The sequence below is a fragment of the Manis javanica genome, chromosome 10, assembly GCF_040802235.1.
Source record: "Manis javanica isolate MJ-LG chromosome 10, MJ_LKY, whole genome shotgun sequence".
Lineage (NCBI taxonomy): Eukaryota > Metazoa > Chordata > Mammalia > Pholidota > Manidae > Manis > Manis javanica.
This window is the reverse complement of record NC_133165.1, coordinates 45,092,820-45,114,882: the sequence shown is the minus strand read 5'-3', so window position 1 is coordinate 45,114,882 and position 22,063 is coordinate 45,092,820. Positions and strand designations below refer to the sequence as shown.

General features: G+C 41.1%; 1 long non-coding RNA gene and 1 other non-coding gene across 2 annotated transcripts in view; one reads left to right on the top strand and one right to left on the bottom strand.

Annotated features, from left to right (window-relative positions):
* LOC140844065 (uncharacterized) overlaps nt 1-22,063 on the top strand; it is a 67,574-nt gene that overhangs the window by 25,008 nt on the left and 20,503 nt on the right. The window lies entirely within an intron of this gene.
* LOC118972629 (U6 spliceosomal RNA) lies at nt 9,945-10,055 on the bottom strand. The gene has a single exon (XR_005061682.1). It is a non-coding gene; the product is annotated as a U6 spliceosomal RNA (small nuclear RNA).

Below are 22,063 nucleotides of genomic sequence, written 5' to 3'. Positions count from 1 at the left end.
CCCAGTTTGGGGTAGTTTTCAGCAATTATTTCTTCAAAGAGACTTTCTATCCCTTTTCCTCTCTCTTCTTCTGGTACCCCTATAATACGGATATTATTCCTTTTGGATTGGTCACATAGTTCTCTTAGTATTGTTTCGTTCCTGGAGATCCTTTTATCTCTCTCTATGTCAGCTTCTATACGTTCCTGTTCTCTGGTTTCTGTTCCTTCAATGGCCTCTTGCATCTTACCCATTCTGCTTATAAATCCTTCCAGGGTTTGTTTCACTTCTGTGATCTCCTTCCTGACATCTGTGATCTCCCTCCAGACTTCATCCTATTGCTCTTGCATTTTTCTCTGCATCTCCGTCAGCATGTTCATGATTTTTATTTTGAATTCTTTTTCAGGAAGACTGGTTATGTCTGTCTCCTTCTCAGGTGTTGTCTCTGTGATCTTTGCGTGTAGTTTTGCCTTTTCATGGTGATAGAGATAGTTTGCAGAGCTGGTACGAGTGACAGCTGGATGAGCTTTCCTTCTTGTTGGTTTGTAGCCTTTTCCTGGGAGAATAGCGACCTCTAGTGGCTTGTGCTTGGCAGCTGTGCACAGACAGGGCTTCTGCTTCCTGCCCAGTTGCTATGGAGTTTATCTCTGCTGTTGCTGTGGGCGTGGCCTGGCTCGGGCTGCTCCTTCAAAATGGTGAAGCTCCGTTGGAGGGGGAGCGGCTGGGAGACTATTTATTTCCATAAAGGGCCTCTGTGCTCCCTGCTGCCCAGGGGGTTAGAGTGCCCAGAGATCCATAAATTCCCTCCCTCTGGGCTAAGTGCCCTGTCCTGCCCCTTTAAGACTTCCAAAAAGCGCTCTCCAAACCAAAACAACAACAGCAACAACAAAAGAAAAAAAAAAAAAAGGAAAAACACGCGATTTTCTTTGTCCTCAGGCACCGGTCTCAGGCACCTGCTCACCGGTCTTGCTGCCCTGTTTCCCTAGTATTGGGGTCCCTGTCCCTTTAATGCTTCCAAAAAGCACTCACCAAAAAAAAAAAAAAAAAAAAAAGCCACTCCCGTTTCTTCGTTCTCCGGCATCAGCCTCAGGCACCCGCTCACCGGTCAGGACCTGTTTCCCTAGTATCCAGCACCCCACGCATGCACTGTGTCTGTGCTTTGGTCCGGAATCCTGGGTCTGGGTGTTCAGCAGTCCTGGGATCCCTCCCTGCTGACTCCTCTCCTCCCGCTGGGGATGGGGGGAAGGGGCGCTCAGGTCCCGCTGGGCCGGGCTTGTATCTTACCCGCTTTGTGAGGCGCTGGGTTCTCACAGGTGTGGATGTGGTCTGGATGTTGTCCTGTGTCCTCTGGTCTCTATTTTAGGGAGAGTTGTCTTTTTTATATTTTCACAGATAAATGTAGTTTTGGGAGGAGATTTCTGCTGCTCTACTCACGCCGCCATCTTGGCTCCAAAAATCCTAATGGTATTTCTATATTGAGTTTTTTAAGGAATCCCCATACAGCTTTCCACAACCGTTGAACTAATTTACATTCCCACCAGCAGTGTAGGAGGGTTCCCCTTTCTCCACATCCTTGCCAACATTTGTCATTGTTTGTCTTTTGGATGGTAGTGATCCTTACTGGTGTGAGGTGATATTCTCTGATGACAAGCAATGTGGAGCATCTTTTCATGAGTCTGTTGTCCATCTGAATTTCTTCTTTGGAAAAGTGTCTGTTCAGCTTCTCTGCCCATTTTTTAATTGGATTATTTGCTTTTTGTTTGTTGAGGTGCATGAGCTCTTTATATATTTTGGATGTCAACCCTTTATCAGATCTGTCATTTATGAATATACTCTCCCATACTATTGGTGGTGTCCTTTGCTGTACAGGAGCTTTTCAGTTTGATGTAGTTCCAGTTGTTCATTTTTGCTTTTGTTTCCCTTGCCCAGGGAGATATGTTCATGAAGAAGTCACTCATGTTTATATCCAAGAGATTTTTGCCTATTTTTTTTTCTAAGAGTTTTATGGTTTCATGGCTTACTGTCATGTCTTTGATCCACTTCAAATTTACTTTTATGTATGGGGTTAGACAATGATCCATTTTCATTCTCTTACATGTAGCTGTCCAGTTTTGCCAACACCAGCTGTTGAAGAGGCTGTCATTTCCCCATTGTATGTCCATGACTCCATTATCATATATTAGTTGACTGTATATGCTTGGGTTAATATCTGGATTCCCTATTCTGTTCCACTGGTGTGTGGGTCTGTCCTTGTGCCAGTACCAACTTGTCTTGATTACTGTGGCTTTGTAATAGAGCTTGAAGTTGGGAAGCGAGATGCCCCTGCTTTATTCTTCCTTCTCAGGATTGCTGTGGCTATTTGGCGTCTTTTGTGGTTCTGTATGAATTTGAAAACTATTTGTTCCAGTTCATTGAAGAATGTTGTAGGTATTTTGATAGGGATGGCATTGAATCTGTAGATTGCTTTACAGAAGATGGCAATTTTGACAATATTAATTGTTCCTAGTCAAGAGCATGAAATGAGTTTCTATTGTTAGTGTTCTCTTTAATTTCTCTTAAGAGTGTCTAGTAGTTTTCATGGTATAGGTCTTTCACTTCCTTGGTTAGGTTTATTCCTAGGTATTTTATTCTTCTTGATGCAATTGTGAATGGAATTGTTTTCCTGATTTCTCTTTTTGTTAGCTCATCATTAGTGTATAGGAAAGCCACAGATTTCTGCATATTACTTTTGTATCCTGCAACTTAGCTGAATTTAGGTATTAGTTCTAGTAGTTTTGGAATGGCTTCTTTAGGGTTTTTTATGTATAATATCATGCCATCTGCAAATAGTGACAGTTTGACTTCTTCTTTACCAATCTGAATGCCTTTTATTTCTTTGTTTTGTCTGATTGCCATGGCTAGGACCTCCAGTACTACATTGAACAACAGTGGGGGGGGGGTAGTGGGCATCCCTGTCTTGTTCCCGATCTTAGAGGAAAAGTTTTCAGCTTCTTTCTGTTATGTATGATGTTGGCTGTGGGTTTGTCATATATGGCCTTTGTTATGTTGAGGCACTTGCCCTCTAAGCCCATTTTGTTGAGAGTTTTCATCATGAACGTATGTTAAATTTTGTCAAATGCTTTTACAGCGTCTATGGAGATAATCCTGTGGTTTTTGTCCTTCTTTTTGTTGATGTGTTGGATGATGTTGATGGATTTTTGAATGTTGTACCATCCTTGCATCCCTGAGATGAAACCCACTTGATCATGGTGTATAATCCTCTTGATGTATTTTTTAATTCGGTTTGCTAATATTTTTTTGAGTATTTTTGCATCTATGTTCATCAGGGATATTGGTCTGTAATTTTCTTTTTTGGTGGGGTCTTTGCCTGGTATTGGTATTATAGTGATGCTGGCTTCATAGAATGAGTTTGGAAGTATTCCCTCCTCTTCTATTTTTTGGAAAACTTTAAGGAGAATGGGTATTATGTCTTCTCTATATGTCTGATGAAATTCAGTGGTGAATCCATGTGGCCCACGGGTTTTGTTCCTGGGTAGTTTTTTGATTGATGATTAAATTTCTGTGCTGGTAATTGGTCTGATCAGATTTTCTGTTTCTTCCTTGGTCAGTCTTGGAAAGTTGTCTTTTTCTAGGAAGTTGTCCATTTCTCCTAGGTTTTCCAGCTTGTTAGCATATAGATTTTCATAGTATTCTCTAATCATTCTTTGTATTTCTTGGGGGTCCGTCGTGATTTCATTTCTCATTTCTGATTCTGTTGATGTGTCGATTCTCTTTTTCTCTTAATAAGTTTGACTAGGGGCTTATCTATTTTGTTTATTTTCTCAAAGAACCAGCTCTTGGTTTCATTGATTTTTTTCTATTGTTTTTTTCTTCTCAATCTTATTTATTTCTTCTCTGATCTTTATTATGTCCCTCCTTCTGCTGACTTTGGCCCTCATTTGTTCTTCTTTTTCCAGTTTCAATAATTGTGACTTTAGACCATTCATTTGGGATTATTCTTCCTTCTTTAAACATGCCTGGATTGCTATATGATTTCATCTTAGAACTGCCTTCACTGTATGCCACAGAAGTTGGGGCTTTATGCTGATGTTGTCATTTGTCTCCATATATTGCTGGATATCTGTTTTAATTTGATTATTGATCCATTGATTATTTAGGAGCATGTTGTTAAGCCTCCATGTGTTTGTGAGCCTTTTTGTTTTCTTTGTACAATTAATTTCTAGTTTTATGCCTTTGTGGTCTGAGAAGTTGGTCGGTAGAATTTCAGTCTTTTTGAATTTACTGAGGCTCTTTTTGTGGTGTAGTATGTGGTCTATTCTGGAAAATGTTCCATGTGCACTTGAGAAGAATGTGTATCATGCTGCTTTTGTGTGTAGAGTTCTGTAGATGTCTGTTAAGTCCATCTGCTCTAGTGTGTTGTTCAGTGCCACTGTGTCCTTACTTTTTTCTGTCTGGTGGATCTGTCCTTTGGAGTGAGTGGTGTGTTGAAGTCTCCTAGAATGAATGCATTGCATTCTATTTCCTCTTTTAATTCTGTTAGTATTTGTTTAACATATGTTGATGCTCCTCTATATTTGTAATGGTTATATCCTCTTGTTGGACTGACCCCTTTATCATTATGTAATGTTCTTCTTTATCTCTTGTTACTTTCTTTGTTTTGAAGTCTATTTTGTCTGATGCCAGTACTGCAACGCCTGCTTTTTTCTCCCTATTTTTTGCATGAAATATCTTTTCCCATCCCTTGACTTTTAGTCTGTGTATGTCTTTGGGTTTGAGGTGAGTCTCTTGTAAGCCGCATATAGGTGGATCTTGCTTTTTTATCCATTCTATTACTCTGTGTCTTTTGATTGGTGCATTCAGTCCATTCACATTTAGGGTGATTAGTGAAAGATATGCACTTATTGCCATTGCAGGCTTTATATTCCTGGCTACCAAATGTTCAAGGGTAGCTTCTTTACTATCTAACCGTGTAACTTAACTTGCTTATTAAGCTATTATAAACACAGTCTGATGATTCATTATTTCTCTCCCTTCTTATTTCTCCTCCTCCGTTCTTTATATGTTAGGTGTATTAATCTGTACTCCTTTGTGTTTCCTTTTGACTCCTTTTGTGCATAGTTGATTTTATTTTTTGCCTTTATTTAGTATTTGGTAGGTCTGCTTTCTTTGGTGTGATTTTATTTTTCTCTGGTGACATCTATTTAGCCTTAGGAGTGCTTCCATCTGGAGCAGTCCCTCTAAAATACCCTGTAGAGGTGGTTTGTGGGAGGCAAATTCCCTCAACTTTTGCTTGTCTGGAAATTGTTTAGTCCCTCCTTCATATTTAAATGATGATCATGCTGGATACAGTATTCTTGGTTCAAGGTCCTTCTGTTTCATTGCATTAAGTATATCATGCCATTCTCTTCTGGCCTGTAAGGTTTCTGTTGAGAAGTCTGATGAGAGCCTGATGGGTTTTCCTTTGTAGAAGACCTTCTTTCTCTCTCTGGCTGATTTTAATACTCTGTCCTTGTCTTTGATCTTTGTTATTTTAATTATTATATGTTTTGGTGTCGTCCACCTTGGTCCCTTGTGTTGGGAGTTCTGTGGCCTCCATGGTCTGAGAGACTATTTCCTCCCCCAGTTTGGGGAAGTTTTCAGCAATTATTTCTTCAAATACACTTTCTATCCCTTTTTCTCTCTTCTTCTTCTTCTTCTTCTGGTACTCCTATAATGTGAATATTGTTCCGTTTGGATTGGTCACACAATTCTCTTAATATTCTTTCATTCCTGGAGATCCTTTTATCTCTCTCTGTGTCAGCTTCTCTGTATCCCTGTTGGACTGACCCCTTTATCATTATTTATCATTTCTATTCCATTAACGGCCTCTTGCACCTCATCCAGTCTGCTCTTAAGTCCTTCCAGAGATTGCTTTATTTCTGTTTTCTCCCTCCTAACTTGATCCTTTAGCTCTGGCATATTTCTGTGCAGGTCGATCACCATGGTTATGACCTTTATTTTAAATTCTTTTTCAGGAAGATTGGTTAAATCTATCTCTCCAGGCCCTTTCTCAGGGGTTGTCTGGGTAATTCTGGACTGGACCAGATTCTTCTGCCTTTTCATGGTGATAGAGGTAGCTGTAGGCAGGTAGCACCTGTGTCAGCTGGGAGAACAAAGTCCTTTCCTGCTTGCTGGTCACCTTGCCCTTCTCCACTGCCTGTATCTGTTACCTACCATCCTGCAGCAGCCTCCGGATTAATCACCTAAGCTGCCATGGGCAGGGTCACTGTCAGGGTAGCCCAGAGCCCTGCAGAGAGTGGTCTGCATGCCAGGTGTGCTCTCCAGGAAGAGGGATGCCCTGTCATGCCTTGCCCCAGTTTCTTCTTCCTGTGCCAGGCAGCTGCATGCCAACAGCGGCCTTTGGGTTTAGCCCGGGCAGCTGTGCACCAGGAGGAGATTCTGGGAGGCTGCTGGGGGAATGGCTGCTCCACTGCAGCTCTTCAGCTGCTGGACCACTGTGTCAGGGGCCGTGCCAGCCAGGGGACTGACTGGCAGGCTGGTTACTGCCGTGAGGGACTTCTGAGCTGCACTGCTGCCCAGGGGATTAGGGTGCTTGAAGTTCCCCAGGATTCCCAGCATCTGGGCTTAGTGTGCTGGGATGCTTCCATCTAGCTGTGAAGTCCCTGCCCCTTTAAGACTTTCTAAAAGCACTTGCTTTTTTTTTTGTCCCTGTGGTGCTAGTTTCGGGGACTCACAGATTTTGCTTTTCCATTTCTCTAATATCCAGCACACCATGCAGTGTGTGTCTGCACTCCTGGTGCAGATTACTAGAGCTGCTTGTTTAGCAGTCCTGGGCTTTCACTCCCTCCCTGTTCTGACTCCTTTCCTCCTCCTGGTGAGTTGGGGTGGGGAGTGCACTTGGGTCCCACCAGTCCATGGCTTATATCTTACCCCCTTCGTGAGATGCTGAGTTCTCCCTGATGTAGATGTAGCCTAGTTGTTGTACTGTATCCACTGGTCTCTCTTTTAGGAATAGTTGTATTTGTTGTATTTTTAAAAATATAAAACAACAACAAATGTTGGCGAGGTTGTGGAGAAATTGGAACTCTCCTACACTGCTGGTGGGAATGTAAATTAGTTCAACCACTGTGAAAAGCAGTATGGAGGTTCCTCAAAATGCTCAAGATAGAAATACCATTTTACCCAGGAATTCCACTTCTAGGAATTTACCCTAGGAATGCATCAGTCCAGTTTGAAAAAGACAGATGCACCCCTTTGTTTATCACAGCATTATTTACAATAGCCATGAAATGGAAGCAACTAAGTGCCCATCAGTAGATGAATGGATAAAGAAGAGGTGGTACATATACACAATGTAATATTATTCAGCCATAAGAAGAAAACATATCCTACCACTTGTGACAACATGGATGGAGCTAGAGGGTATATTATGCTCAGTGAAATAAGCCAGGAGGAGAACGACAAGTACCAAATGATTTCACTCATGTGTGGATTATAACAACAAAGAAAAAACTGAAGGAATAAAACAGCAGCAGAATCACAGAACCCAAGAAAGGACTAACAGTTATCAAAGGGAAAGGGATTGGGGAGGATGAGTGAGAAGGAAGGATATGGGGGTGGGGGGAAGAAAGGGGGCATTATGATTAGCATGTATAATCTGCAGGGAGGCATGGGGAGGGCTGTGCAACACAGAAAAGACAAGTAGTGACTCTACAGTATCCTACAATGCTGATGGAGAGTGACTGTAATGGCGTTTATCGGGGGGACTTGGTGAAGGGGGGAGCCTAGTAATGTTACTCATGTAATTGTAGATTAATGATACAAAAAAAATACCATGACAAGAAAAAAAAATATGTATATATGTATGTGTATGGTTTTGGGAGGAGATTTCCACTGCCCTACTCAAGCCACCGTCTTGGCTCCTCCTCATTGGTATTTCCTTCTTTTTAATGATACTGTAAATGGAATTGTGTTCTCAATTATTGTTTTGGATGGTTATAGCTGATGTACAGAAGATGACTTCTGTCTGCTAATCTTGTACCCTGAAACTTTGCTGAACTTATTAGCAATAGTAATTTTTTTGTGGAATGTTTGAGATTTTCTATATATAGGATAATGTCATCTATGACTAGAGATAGTTTTATTTCTTTTTTTCCAATTTGGATGCTTTTTGTTTCTTTTCCTTGTTTAATTGCTCTGGGTAGAACTTTCCATATAATTTTGAAGAGCTGTGGCAAAAGTTGGCATTCTTGATCTTACAGGGAAAGTTTTCAGAGTTTCACCATTGAGTAGGATTTTAGCTGTGGGTTTTCATTAATGCATTTTACCATGTTGAGCAGCATCCCTTCTATTCCTGGTTTACTGAATGTTTTTATCATGAAAGGATGTAGATTTTTATCAAATGTGTTACTGCATCAATTGAGAGGACCATCTGTTTTTCTTACTTCATTCTCCTAATGGATGTATAACATTGATTTTTTTGTATCATTAATCTACAATTAAATGAGGAACATTATGTTTACCAGACTCCCACCATCATCAAGTCCCCCCCACATACCCCCTTACAGTCACTGTCCATCAGCATAGTAAGATGCTGTAGAATCACTACTTGTCTTCTCTGTGTTGCACAGCCCTCCCCATGCCCCCACATACATTATACATGCTAATCATAAGGCCCCCTTTCTTCTCCCCCCATTTCTCCCTCCCTTCCCACCCATACTCCCCAGTCCCTTCCCTTTGGTAACAGTTCGTCCTTTCTTGGGTTCTGTGAGTCTGCTGCTGTTTTGTTCCTTCAGTTTTTCCTTTGTTCTTATATTCCACATATGAATGAAATCATTTGGTACTTCTCTTTCTCTGCCTGGCTTATTTCACTGAGCATAATACCCTGTAGCTCCATCCATGTTGTTGCAAATGGTAGGATTTGTTTTCTTCTGATGGCTGAATAATATTCCGTTGGGTATATGTACCATATCTTCTTTATCCATTCATCTACTGGTGGACACTTAGGTTGCTTCCATTTCTTGGCTATTGTAAATAGTGCTGCGATAAACATAGGGGTGCATCTGTCATTTTCAAACTGGAGTGCTGCATTCTTAGGGTAAATTCCTAGAAGTGGGAGTCCTGGGTCAAATGGTATTTCTATTTTGAGCTTTTTGAGGAACCTCCATACTGCTTTCCACAATGGTTGAACTAATTTACATTCCCACCAGCAGTGTAGGAGGGTACCCCTTTTTCCACAACCTCGCCAACATTTGTTGTTGTTTGTCGTTTGGATGGTGGCGATCCTTACTGGTGTGAAGTGATATCTCATTGTGGTTTTAATTTGCATTTCTCTGATGACGAGTGATGTGGAGCATATTTTCATGTGTCTGTTGTCCATCTAAATTTCTTCTTTGGAGAAGTGTCTGTTCAGCTCCTGAATTAATCAAGCTGATTAAAAACTTGGCATAGGATATGAAGAGAAAATTCTCCAAAGAAGAAATTCAGATGGCCAACAGGCACACAAAAAGATGCTCCATATCACTAATCATTAAGGAAATGCAAATAAAAACCACAATGAGATATCACCTCACACCAGTTTGGATGGTCAGTATCAAAAAGCCTAAGAACAACAGATGCCGGTGAGGATGCAGAGAAAAGGGAACCCTCCTATACTGGAGGGGATGATATTATGGGTGAATGTTGAACTATTTTGTTGTGTATTTGAAACATCATAAGTTTGTATATCAACATTTTGCCCATTTTTTAATTGGATTATTGCTTTTTGTTTGTTGAGGTGCATGAACTCTTTATATATTTTGGATGTCAACCCATTATCAGATCTGTCATTTATGAATATATTCTCCCATACTGTAGGATGCCTTTTTGTTCTTTTGATGGTGTCCTTTGCTGTACAGAAGCTTTTCAGCTTGATATAGTCCCACTTGTTAATTTTTGCTTTTGTTTCCCTTGCCTACATTGATTTTTAAAACTATGGAACTCTCTCCAAATTTGTGTGTCATCCTTGCACAGGGCCTATACTGTTTGTTCTTCTCTGTATTGTTTCATATTTATTTATTTATTTGTCTTTTTAAGTATATGTGCTGCCAAAGTGAGCACATACACTAATTTTTGTATGTTGAACAACCTTGTCATTTCTGGGATAAATCCCATTTGGTCATGGTCTATATGCCATTGGAGTTGATTTACTAGTATTTTCTTGGAGGATTTTTGTATCTGTACCCAAATGGAATATTGGTGTGTAATTGGTGATGTCTTGGTCTGACTTTGGTGTCAGGGTAATTCTTCCCTTATAGAATGAGTTATGAAGTATTTCCTTTTTTCTTCTTGTTTTTGAAAGAGTTTGAGGAAAATTTGTGTTATTCTTTAAATGTTTGGTAGAATTCACCAGTGAAGCCATCTGGAATTGGAGTTCCCTTCTTGCAAGAACTTTTATTATAATTAAAATCTCTTCACTTGTTATAGGTCTCTTCAGATTTCCTATTCCTTTTTGAATCAAGTTTGGTAATTTGTCACTCTCACTTTGCATCTAATTTATTGGTGTACAGTTATTTGTAGTATTTCCTTACAGTGTTTTTCATTTCTGTAAGGTTGGTAGCAATGTCCCCACTTTCATTTCTGATTTTTTTGTGACTTCTCTCACTTTTAACTGCAGAATTGTCAAGTTAAGAAATCCTCAAAGAATCAACTTTTTTGTTGAGTTTATTGTTTTACTATTTTTTACTTCATTTATCTATGCTCTAATCTTTATTATTTCCTTTGTTCTGCTAGCTTTGGGTTTGCTTTGCTTTTTCTTTTATGGATGGCTTCAAGAGCCTTTGGGTTCTTGTTTTTTTTTTAATTAAAGTAACTTGATATACAAACTTATGATGTTTCAAATACACAACAAAATAGTTCAACATTCACCCATAATATCATCCCCTCCAGTATAGGAGGGTTCCCTTTTCTCTGCATCCTCACCGGCATCTGTTGTTCTTAGTCTTTTTGATACTGACCATCCAAACTGGTGTGAGGTGATATCTCATTGTGGTTTTTATTTGCATTTCCTTAATGATTAGTGATATGGAGCATCTTTTTGTGTGCCTGTTGGCCATCTGAATTTCTTCTTTGGAGAATTTTCTCTTCATATCCTATGCCAAGTTTTTAATCAGCTTATTTGCTTTTTGGGTGTTGAGGTGTGCGAGTTCTTTATATATTTTGGATGTTAACCCCTTGTTGGATCTGTTGTTCACAAATATATTCTCCCATACTATAGGACGCCTTATTGTTCTCTTGATGGTGTACTTTGCTGTACAGAAACTTTTTAGTTTCGTGTAATCCCATGTGTTTATTTTTGCTTTTGTTTCCCTTGCCCGAGGAGATGCGCTCAGGAAAAAGTTGCTCATGTTTATATTTGAGATTTTTGCCTATGTTTTATTCTAAGAGTTTTATGATTTCATGACTTACATTCAAGTCTTTTATCCATTTCGAGTTTACTTTTGTGTATGGGGTTAGACTATAATCCACTTTCATTCTCTTGCATGTAGCTGTCCAGTTTTGCCAACACCAGTTGTTGAAGAGACTGTTACTTCCACATTATATGTCCATGGCTCCTTTGTCATATATTAATTGACCATTACATGCTTGGGTTTATATATGGGCTCTCCAGTCTTTTCCCTTGGTCTATGCATCTGTTCTTGTGCAAGCACCAATTATTGATTACTGTGGCTTTGTAGTAGAGCTTGAATTTGGGGAGCATAATACCCCCAGCTTTATTCTTCCTTCTCAAGATTGCTTTGGCTATTCAGTCTTTTTTGGTTCCATATGAATTTTAGAACTATATGCTCTAGTTTGTTGAAGAACGCTGTTGGTATTTTGATAGGGATTGCACTGAATCTGTAGATTGCCGTAGGCAGGATAGCCATTTTGACAATATTAAGTCTTCCAATCCATGAGCATGGGATGTGTTTCCATTTACTGGTATCTTCTTTATTTTCCCTCATGAGTGTCTTGTAGTTTTCAGAGTATAAGTGTTTCACTTTCTTTGTTAGGTTTATTTCTAGATATTTTATTCTTTTTGATGCAATCTGGATGGAATTGTTTTCCTGATTTCTCTTTCTGCTAGTTTATCATTAGTGTATAGGAATTCAACAGATTTCTCTGTATTAATTTGGTATCCTGCAACTTTGCTGAATTCAGATATTAGATCTGGTAGTTTTGGAGTTGATTCTTTAGGGTTTTTATGTACAATATCATGTCATCTGCAAACAGGGACAGTTTAACTTATTCCTTGCCAGTTTCGATGCCTTTCATTTCTTTGTGTTGTCTGATTGCCATGGCTAGGACCTCCACTACTATGTTGAATAAAAGTAGGGAGAGTGGGCATCCTTGTCTTCTTCCAGATCTTAAAGGAAAAGCTTTCAGCTTCTCACTGTTAAGTATAATGTTGCCTGTGGGTTTGTCATATATGGCCTTTATTATGTTGAGGTGTTTGCCCTCTCTACCCGTTTTGTTGAGTTTTTATCATGAATGGATGTTGAATTTTCTCAAATGCTTTTTCAGCATCTATGGAGATGATCATGTGGTTTTTGCCCTTCCTTTTATTGATGTGGTAGATGATGTTGATGGATTTTTGGATGTGGTACCATCCTTGCATCCCTTGATGAATCCCGTTTGATCATGATGGATGATCTTTTTTGATGTATTGTTGAATTTGGTTTGATAGTATTTTTTGAGTATTTTTGCATCTATGTTCGTCAGGGATATTGTTCTGTAATTTTCTTTTTTTGTGGTGTCTTTGCCTGGGTTTGGTATTAGAGTGTTGCTAGCCTCATAGAATGAGTTTGTGAGCATTCCTTCTTCTTCTAGTTTTGGAAAACTTTAAGGAGGATGGGTATTAGGTTTTCACTAAGTGTTTGATAAAATTCAGTGGTGAAGCCATATGGTCCAGGAATTTTGTTATTAGGTAGTTTTCTGATTACCAGTTCAATTTCTTTGCTGGTAATTGGTCTGTTCAGATTTTCTGTTTCTTTCTGGGTCAGCTATGGAAGGTTGTATTTTTATAGAAAGTTGTCCATTTCTTCTAGGTTATCCAGTTTCTTAGCATATAAATTTTCATAATATTCTCTAATAATTCTTTGTATTTCTGTGGTGTCCATAGTGATTTTTCCTTTCCCATTTCTGATTCTGTTTATGTGTGTAGACTCTCTTTTTTTCTTGATAAGTCTGGATAGGGGGTTATCTATTTTGTTTATTTTCTCAAAGAACCAGATCTTGCTTTCATTGATTCTACTGTTTTATATTTCTCAATTTTATTTATTTCTGCTCTAATCTTTATTATGTACCCCCTTCTACTGACTTTGGGCCTCATTTGTTCTTCTTTTTCTAGTTTCATTAATTGTGAGTTTAGACTGCTTGTATGGGATCGTTCTTCTTTCCTGGGGTAGGCCTGTATTGTAATATACTTTCCTCTTAACACAGTCTTCGCTGTGTCCCACAGGTTTTATGTTGTTGAATTATGTTGTCATTTGTCTCCATATATTGCTTGATCTCTGTTTTTATTTGGTCATTGATCTATTGGTTATTTAGGAGCCTGTTGTGAAGCCTCCACGTGTTTGTGGGATTTTTTCATTTTGTTTGTGTAATTTATTTCTAATTTCATAGCTTTGTGGTATGAGAAAAACTGGTTAGTATGATTGGAATCTTTTTGAATTTACTGAGGCTCTTTTTGTGGCCTAGTATGTGATCTGTTCTTGAAAATGTTCCATGTGCACTTGAGAAGAATGTGTATCCTGCTGCTTTTGGGTGTAAAGTTCTGTAGATGTCTGTTAAGTCCATCTGTTCTAGTGTGTTGTTCAGTGCCTCTGTGTTCTTACTTATTTTCTGTCTGTTGGATCTGTTGTTTGGAGTGAGTGGTGTATTGAAGTCTCCTAAAATGAATGAATTGCATTTTGTTTCCTCCTTTAATTCTGTTAGTATTTGTTTCACATATGTAAGTGATCCTTTGTTGGGTACATATATACTTATAATGGTTATATGCTCTTGTTGGACTCTCCCCTTTATCATTATGTAATGTCCTTCTTTATCTCTTGTGACTTTCTTTGTTTTGAAGTCTATTTTGTCTGATACAAGTACTGCAACTCCTGCTTTTTTCTCCCTATTAGTTGCATGAAGTATATTTTTCCATCCTTTCACTTTACATTTAGGGTGATTATTGATAGATATGTACTTATTGCCATTGCAGGCTTTGGATTTGTGGTTACCAAAGATTCAAGGGTAGTTTCTTTACTATCTTCCTGTCTAACTTAACTCGCTTATTAAGCTATTATAAACACAGTCTGATGATTCTTTATTTCTCTCCCTTCTTATTACTCCTCCTCCATTCTTTATATATTCAGTGTTTTATTCTGTACTCTTTTGTGTTTTCTTTGGCTCTTTTTGTGAATAGTTTATTTTATTTTTTGCCTTTAGTTAGTATGTAGTTGTTCTGCTTTCTTTCGTGTGATTTTATTTTCTCTGGTGACATCTATTTAGCCTTAGGAGTGCTTCCATCTAGAGCAGTCCCCTTAAAATACCCTGTAGAGGTGGTTTGTGGGAGGCAAATTCCCTCAACTTTTGCTTGTCTGGAAGTTGTTTAATCCCTCCTTCATATTTAAATTATAATCGTGCTGGACACAGTATTCTTGGTTCAAGGTCCCTCTGTTTCATTGCATTAAATATATCATGCCACTCTCTTCTGGCCTGTAACATATCTGTTGAAAAGTCTGATGATAGCCCGATGGGTTTTCCTTTGTAGGTAATCTTTTTTTCTCTCTCTGGCTGCATTTAATCCTCTGTCCTTGTCTTTGATCTTTGCCATTTTAATTATTATATGTTTTGGTGTCATCCTCTTTGGGTCCCTTGTGTTGGGAGATCTGTGGGCTTCCATGGTCTGAGAGACTATTTCCTTCCCTAGCTTGGGGAAATTTTCAGCAATTATTTCTTCAAAGACACTTTCTATCCCCTTTTCTCTCTCTTCTTCTTTTGGTACCCCTATAATGCAAATATTTTTCTGTTTGGATTGGTCACACAGTTCTCTTAGTATTTTTTTCATTCCTAGAGATCCTTTTATCTCTCTCTGCCTCAGCTTCTCTGCATTCCTATTCTCTGATTTCTGTTCCATTAACAGTCTCTTGCACTTCGTCCAGTCTTTTCTTAATTCCTTCTATTGATTGTCTCATTTCTGTTATCTCCCTCCAGACTTCATCCCTTAGCTCTTGCATATTTCTCTGCAGGTCCATCAGCATGGTTATGACCTTTATTTTGAATTCTTTTTCAGGAAGATTGTTTATATCTATCTCACCAGGCCCTGTCTCTTGGGTTGCCTGAGTGATTTTTGATTGGACCAGATTCTTCTGCTTTTTTCATGGCATTAGAAGTGGTTGCAGGCAGGTGGCGTGTGTGTCAGCTGGGAGAACAAAATCCCTTCCTGCTTGTTGGTCACCTTGCTTTTCTCTGCTGCCTGTGCTGGTTACCCACACACAGGGAGCAGCCTCTGGGATAATCTCCTGAGCTGCTGTGGGTGGGGCGACCCTCAGGATAGCCTAGTGCACTGTGGGGAGTCGCAGCTGCACCTGGGTGTGTTCTCTTACAAGAACAGCAACCCTTCATCCCTTCCAGACCTTGTTCTGGCCTCCACTGCCTGTCCTGGTTTCTGCACACTGGGAGGAGACTCTGTGTGGTTGCTGTGAGTGGGGCCTCTCAGGCTGCTCTGAAGCTGTGATGTGTCAGCCAGTCTGCTTTCAGCGCTGGCCGGAGGAAACAAATGGCAGGCTGCTTATCACTGAGAAGCTTCGGGGCTGTTTAACCCCTAGGGGGTTAGGGTGCCTGAAGTTCCTCAAGATTCCCAGCCTCTGGGCTGAATGTGCTGGGACGATTTTGTTTAGCTGTTGAGCCCTTGTCCCTTTAAGACTTTTAAAAAGTACCTGCTTTTCTCTTGTGCCAGGTAGGCCGGCTATGGGGACCTGCTCATAGTCTCCATCTCAGACCCTACCCTTCTATTTCTCTAATATCCAGCACACCATGCAATGTGTGTCTGTGCTCCTGGTGCAGATTACTAGGGCTGGTTATTTAGTAGTCCTGTGCTTCCACTCCCTCCCCACTCTGACTTCTTTCCTCCCACCAATGAGCTAGGGTGGGGGGAGTGCTCAGGTCCCGCCGGGTCACGGCTTCGTATCTTACCCCCTTCATGAGATGTTGAGTTCTTGCAGATGTAGATGTAGCGTGGCTGTTGTACTGTATCCTCTGGTCTCTGTTTTAGGAATAGTTGTGTTTGTTGTATTTTCAAAAATACATATGGTTTTGGGAGGATATTTCTGCTGCCCTACTCATGCCACCATCTTGAGCCCCTCCCTCTCTAATCTGCTTTTAAAACCTTCCATTGTGTGTTTCATTTCTGATACTGTGTTCCATAATGATTGGATCTCCGACCGGAATTCATTCCTGAATTCTTGAATATTTTTCTGTACCTCCATGAGCATGTTTATGATTTTTATTTTGAAATCTCTTTCAGGAAGATTCTTGAGGTCAATTTCATTTGAATCTTTCTCAGGTGTATTCATAATTTTGCTTTGAACCAAGTTCCTTTGACACTTCATATTTGTATGTGGCACCCTCTAGTGCCCAGAAGCTCTACTCTGTGGAGCTGCTCAGCCCCTGGAGCAATGTCAGGGGTCACAGAGGAGCGGTGTTGGTGCCTGGGGGGAAGAAAGAGCTGTTTCCGTTTCCCTGGCTGCTATGCCTGCCTCCACTGCCTGATCTAGTGGGCTGAGCACACAGGTATAAGCCTCTATGCTTTGCGTTTGTAGCTGCTATAGGTGGGGCTCCCCTCTGGTTGGCCTAACACCAGGGTAGGGTTTGCTGGTTTGTGAGCCAGGTGGGGCTGGTTGGGAGAAAGGCGTAGCAGGCTGCATATAATGGAGGAGGGCCTTGGAGCTGCAAAGCCAGCCAGGGCACTGGGGTGCCAGAAGATCGTGAAAGTTCCCAACCTGCTGAAGAGAGTGCACCTGGACAATTTTGTCTACCTATCCTTTCTCCTGAGCAGTAAGGTCTGTGCAATCCTTGCTCTTTAGCAGCCCTCTCACTGTTAGGAAGTCTCTCAGACTGCCCATCTTTCTTTTGTCCCAGAGCAGCCAGATATGGATACCTGTTTTCCACAAGCAGCTGGAATCTCAGTCTCCCCAGGTATTCTGCTTGTCTTAGCTTTCCAATCCCTCTCATCAATGAGAACACCATGAAATGTAGGTTTGTGTTCCCAGAGCAGATCTCTGGAGTTAGGTATTCAGCAGTCCCAGGCCTCCACTCACTCCCCACTCCGTTTCTTTTCTTCCTGCCAGTGAGCTGGGATGGGGGAAGGCTTGGGTCTCACCGGGCCATGGCTTTAGTACATTACCCTGTTCCATGAGGCTTATTCTTTCCTCCAGGTGTATGCAGTATGGTGCAGCCCTCTTTCCTGTTGCTCTTTCAGGATTAGTTGTATTAATTATTTTCATATTATATGTGGTTTTGGAAGGAGGCCTCTCTCTCACCTCTCATGCCACCATCTTTAATCAGTTTTCTATTCTTCTGTGTCTCTCTTAACTTTTTCAACATATTTAGCTCAGTTATAATTACTATTTTAATGTCACTCTAATTCTAAAATTTCTTCCAGTTCTGGGTCACTTTCAATAATTCATTGGTTATTCTTCTCAGTATGTTTTCCTGCCCCTTTGCATAACTGGTAATCTTTTATTGGATGCCAGACATTGTAAGTTTTACCATCTTTGTTGTTGGATATTTTTTATTCATATAAATCTTGCACTTTGATCTAGGATATAGTGAAATTACTTGGACATGTGTTACTTTTATGATTTGTTAGGCAGGCCCAGAACAGTGCTCAGTCTAAGGCTAATTATTCCCTATGGTAGAGGCAAGACCTTTAAGTACTTTGCCAACTCCTTCATAATGTATGAGCTCACTGGGATGGATGGATGGCAGCAGGGACCATTACCATCCTATATGAATTCCAGGCACTATTCTAACTAATACTTTCACACAGTTCTTTCTCTGGTGTCATGTACTTTCTTCATACTCATACACCTAATACTCAAGGGAAGTCTTCTGCAGCTCTTTAGAGTTCTCTCTGTGTACAGCTTTCTCATCCCAGGTAGTCTTCCCTGTGAACTCTATATGCCTTGGTTTTCTTGGACTCTGAGGTCTATCTTCTCAATGCAGAGTCCACCAGGCTCTACCTTCCCCCTGCCTGTGCTGCATCTTGGAAACTCTCAATGCAATAGGCTGGGGCTGTTTCAAACTCATGCTATTTCCATCTTACAGGGATCACTATCCTTCACTGTCTTATGTCTGGTGTCTTCAAAATCATTGTTTCATGTATTTAGTCTTTTTTTTTTGTCCTGGGCAGGAGGGTAATGTCATCCCAGTTACTCTATTTTGGCCATGGGTGAAAGTCACGCCAATGCCTTTGTTTTTTATTGTGGTAAAATATACATTATATAATATTGGTCATGGGGTGCTCAGGTCTTTGGTTAAACATTATTTCTGGATGTGTCTGTGAGGTTGTTTCTGGATGAGATTACATCTGAGTTAGGGAACTGAATAAAGCAGATTTCCCTACCCAGTGTGGGTAGGCCTCATCCAACCCATTGAAGACCTGAATAGAATAAAAGGCTGAATAAGAAACAATTCTCTCTGCCTCACTGTCTTTGAATTGGGACATTGGTCCTCTCCTTCTTTTGTTCTCAGACTCAGACTGGAACTTACACCTCAGTTCTCCTGGGCCTGGACTTCTCAGTCTCCATGACTGCACAAGCCAATGTGTTACCTAAATCTCCTTATATATATATCCATCCTATTGGTTCTGTTTCTCTGGGGAAACCTGGAAAATCACCATTATAGCCCTTTTTAAGTACAATTCACTGACATTAAATATATTCACAGATGTGCAATCATCACCACTATCCATTTTGAGAAATTATTCATCATCTCAAGTGGAAATTCTGTACTCACTAAACAGTAACTCCCATTCCCCTTTCCACCATCCCCTGGTAACCTCTATTCTACTTTTTGCCTGTATGGATTTGCCTGTTCTAGGTACCACATATAAATAGAATTATACAATATTTGTATTTTTGTAACTGGCTTATTTCACATAATGTCCTCAAGGTTCCTTCATGTTGTAGCATGTGTCAGAATTTCTTTCCTTTTTGAGGCCAAATAACATCCATTGTGTGTATAAATCCCATTTAATTTATCCATTCATCTGCTGATGGGCATTTGAGTTGTTTCCCCCTTTTGGCATCTGTAAGTAGTGCTGCTGCAAATCCTGCTGTGCAAGTAAGCCATATGCCTTTTTAAGTTCACTGCCCTGTTCATCAAAAGAACTATGCAGTGGGCATCAGCTTGTCACTGTCCAGCACCCTTCCTTCCTTCTGCCACAACCCCTCCTTCATAGGATAGAACAGATTCATGGAGCTTCGTCAGGAATCACCTCAACTGTGCTGACTCTTTTGCCCTAGTTGTGGCCATTTGGACCCAAGTTGGACAAACCAGAGCTAGACCTGAGGAAAGTAGACAGAGATGCTGTTTGCAGCCTTGTTTCCAACTATTTGGAAATACTGCTCCGAGGATAAAGCAGACATGAGTGAATCATAAAGTTGGGAAGAGAATGCTCCAATTTCAGATGCCTCTCTGGCCCAGGTGTACCCCTTTCTTGTGATTACTTGAGATACCCCAGAATCCTTCTAAGTCCCCCATTCTTGTCTAAGCTAGTACTTCTTGGGTTTATGTCCCTTCCAATCAAAGTGACAAACTGACTACTATGCTCTCTCTATATAAGAATCCCTCCTGTCAAGAAGGAGTGAAACTGTCTTAGGTCATATTCTCTCAGAAACTAAACCTGAGTCAAGGACTGAAATACAAGTGATATTTTAGAGCAGTATTCCCAGGAAAAACCAGTAAGGGAGTAAAGAATGCAGTTTAGCAAGTGTGGAAAAAAGCCTACCAAGGGTGTGAGCAGCTCTGGAGTATAAACAGCACTTTAGAGTTTGTCCTACTTCAGGCAAAAGTGCTGGGCTTTTGTACTCAGACACCCATCATTGGCTATAAGACCCTCTGGGGAAGGGAGGGTGGGGGGACATAAAAGTTCCCATAGATGAAGCACCTCTAGTGTCCAAGAGCAAGCCTCTGAAGGTTGAGGGTATAAGCCAGTGGTAAGGAAACATTACAGAATCCAGGATCACAGTGCTGGTAAAAGGGATCTGAGGGTCTGGGGGGATGGTGGAGGCATGGTGTTTGATACAACCTCTAGGGAAAGGTTGGGCTCTCTCTTCCTCCCATCCCACCTGCTGTTCACCCCTATCCCCTACAAAATTAGAGTGTGCCTCTAATACATGCCAATGCATGGCTGACCCAGTGATTCCGCCATCAAAACTAAAGTGTGTTACTATGTATTTGCATGCTGGGAAGCTGTCAGCCATTTTTTCCTTCCTGTTTTTCACAATCACTTACAGTATTCTATGTGAAGCATTCTGTTCATCAAATGTGTACTGGATTGCAAAAAAGAACAAAGTTCCTAAAGACCTTTTCTCTGTCTCTACAGCAGAAACCTCAAAAGCCAGTAGTAATAGTGAGTGAGGCAAGGTAACAATGATCTTAATGGTGAATTCTAGCTTTATCGGGCACTGACTGAATGCCAAGCAGCATTCTAAATGCTTTACATTCATCATCTCATTTAATCCAACAACTAAACAAGGGCAATATTGTCATCTCCATTATATGGATAAGAAATCTAAGCTGATAAATGGTGGAGCTGCAGTTTGAATCCCATCTGTCTTGACTCCAGAATGTGAGCTCTGAACCTCATTCTCCAAAAGGTATAATTAACAGTGAAGGGGTTTACTTTCTCATGTGTTAAATAATAAAGATCCATGAGATGGGAGGGAGGAGCCAACATGGCAGTGTGAGTAGGGCAGTGGAAATCTCCTCCCAAAACCATATATATTTTTGAAAATACAACAAATACAATTACACCTAAAACACAGTCCAGTCCATAGGATACAGTACAACAGCCAGGCCATATCTACATCTTCAAGAACTCAGCATCTCATGAAGGGGGTAAGATAAAAGCTGCGGCCCGGTAGGACCCGGGGGCTCCCCCCACCCCAGCTCCCCAGTGGAAGGAAAGGAGTCAGAGTGGGGAGGGAGTGGAAGCACAGGACTGCTAAATAACCAGCCCTAGTAATCTGCACTGGGAATGCAGACATACATTGCATGGTGTGCTGGATATTAGGGAAACGGAAAAGTAGAATCTGCGAGCGGGTCTCCACAGCCAGCTCCCCTGCGACAAAAGAAAAACGAGTGCTTTTTGAAAGTCTTGAAGGGACAGGGGCCTCACAGCTGGATGGAATTGTCCCAGCACACTCAGCCCAGCAGTCTGGGAATTCTGAGGAGCTTTGGGCACCCCAGCCCCCTGAGAGGCAGCGCAGCTCTGAAGTCCCTCATGGCAATAAACAGCCTGCCATTCATTCCCCCTCTGGCACAGCTCTGCTACAGTGGTGGAGCATCCTGAGAGCAGCCACACCCACAGCAGCTGCCCAAAGTCTCCTCCCAGCACAGAGCCACCCAGGCCAGACCCAGGGGCAGCCGATGGCATGTGGCTGCCTAGCACAGGCAGAGGAAGCCAGGTCAGGGTGCGAAGGGCTGCCATTCTCTCAGGAGAGCACACCTGGTGTGCCTGCCTCTCCCCTCAGGGCTCAGGGCTATCCTGAAGGTTGCTCCCGGTGTGTGGGGAACCGACACAGGCAGCAGAGAGGGGCAGGGTGACTAGGAAGCAGGAAGGGACTTTGTTCTCCCAGCTGACAAACATGCCACCTGCCTACAACTACCTCTATTGCCATGAAAAGGCAGTCCAGAATTACCCAGACAACCCCTGAGAAAGGGCCTGGAGAGAGAGATTTAACCAATCTTCCTGAAAAAGAATTTAAAATAAAGGTCATAACCATGCTGATGGACCTGCAGAGAAATACGCCAGAGCTAAAGGATCAAGTTAGGAGGGAGAAAACAGAAATAAAAC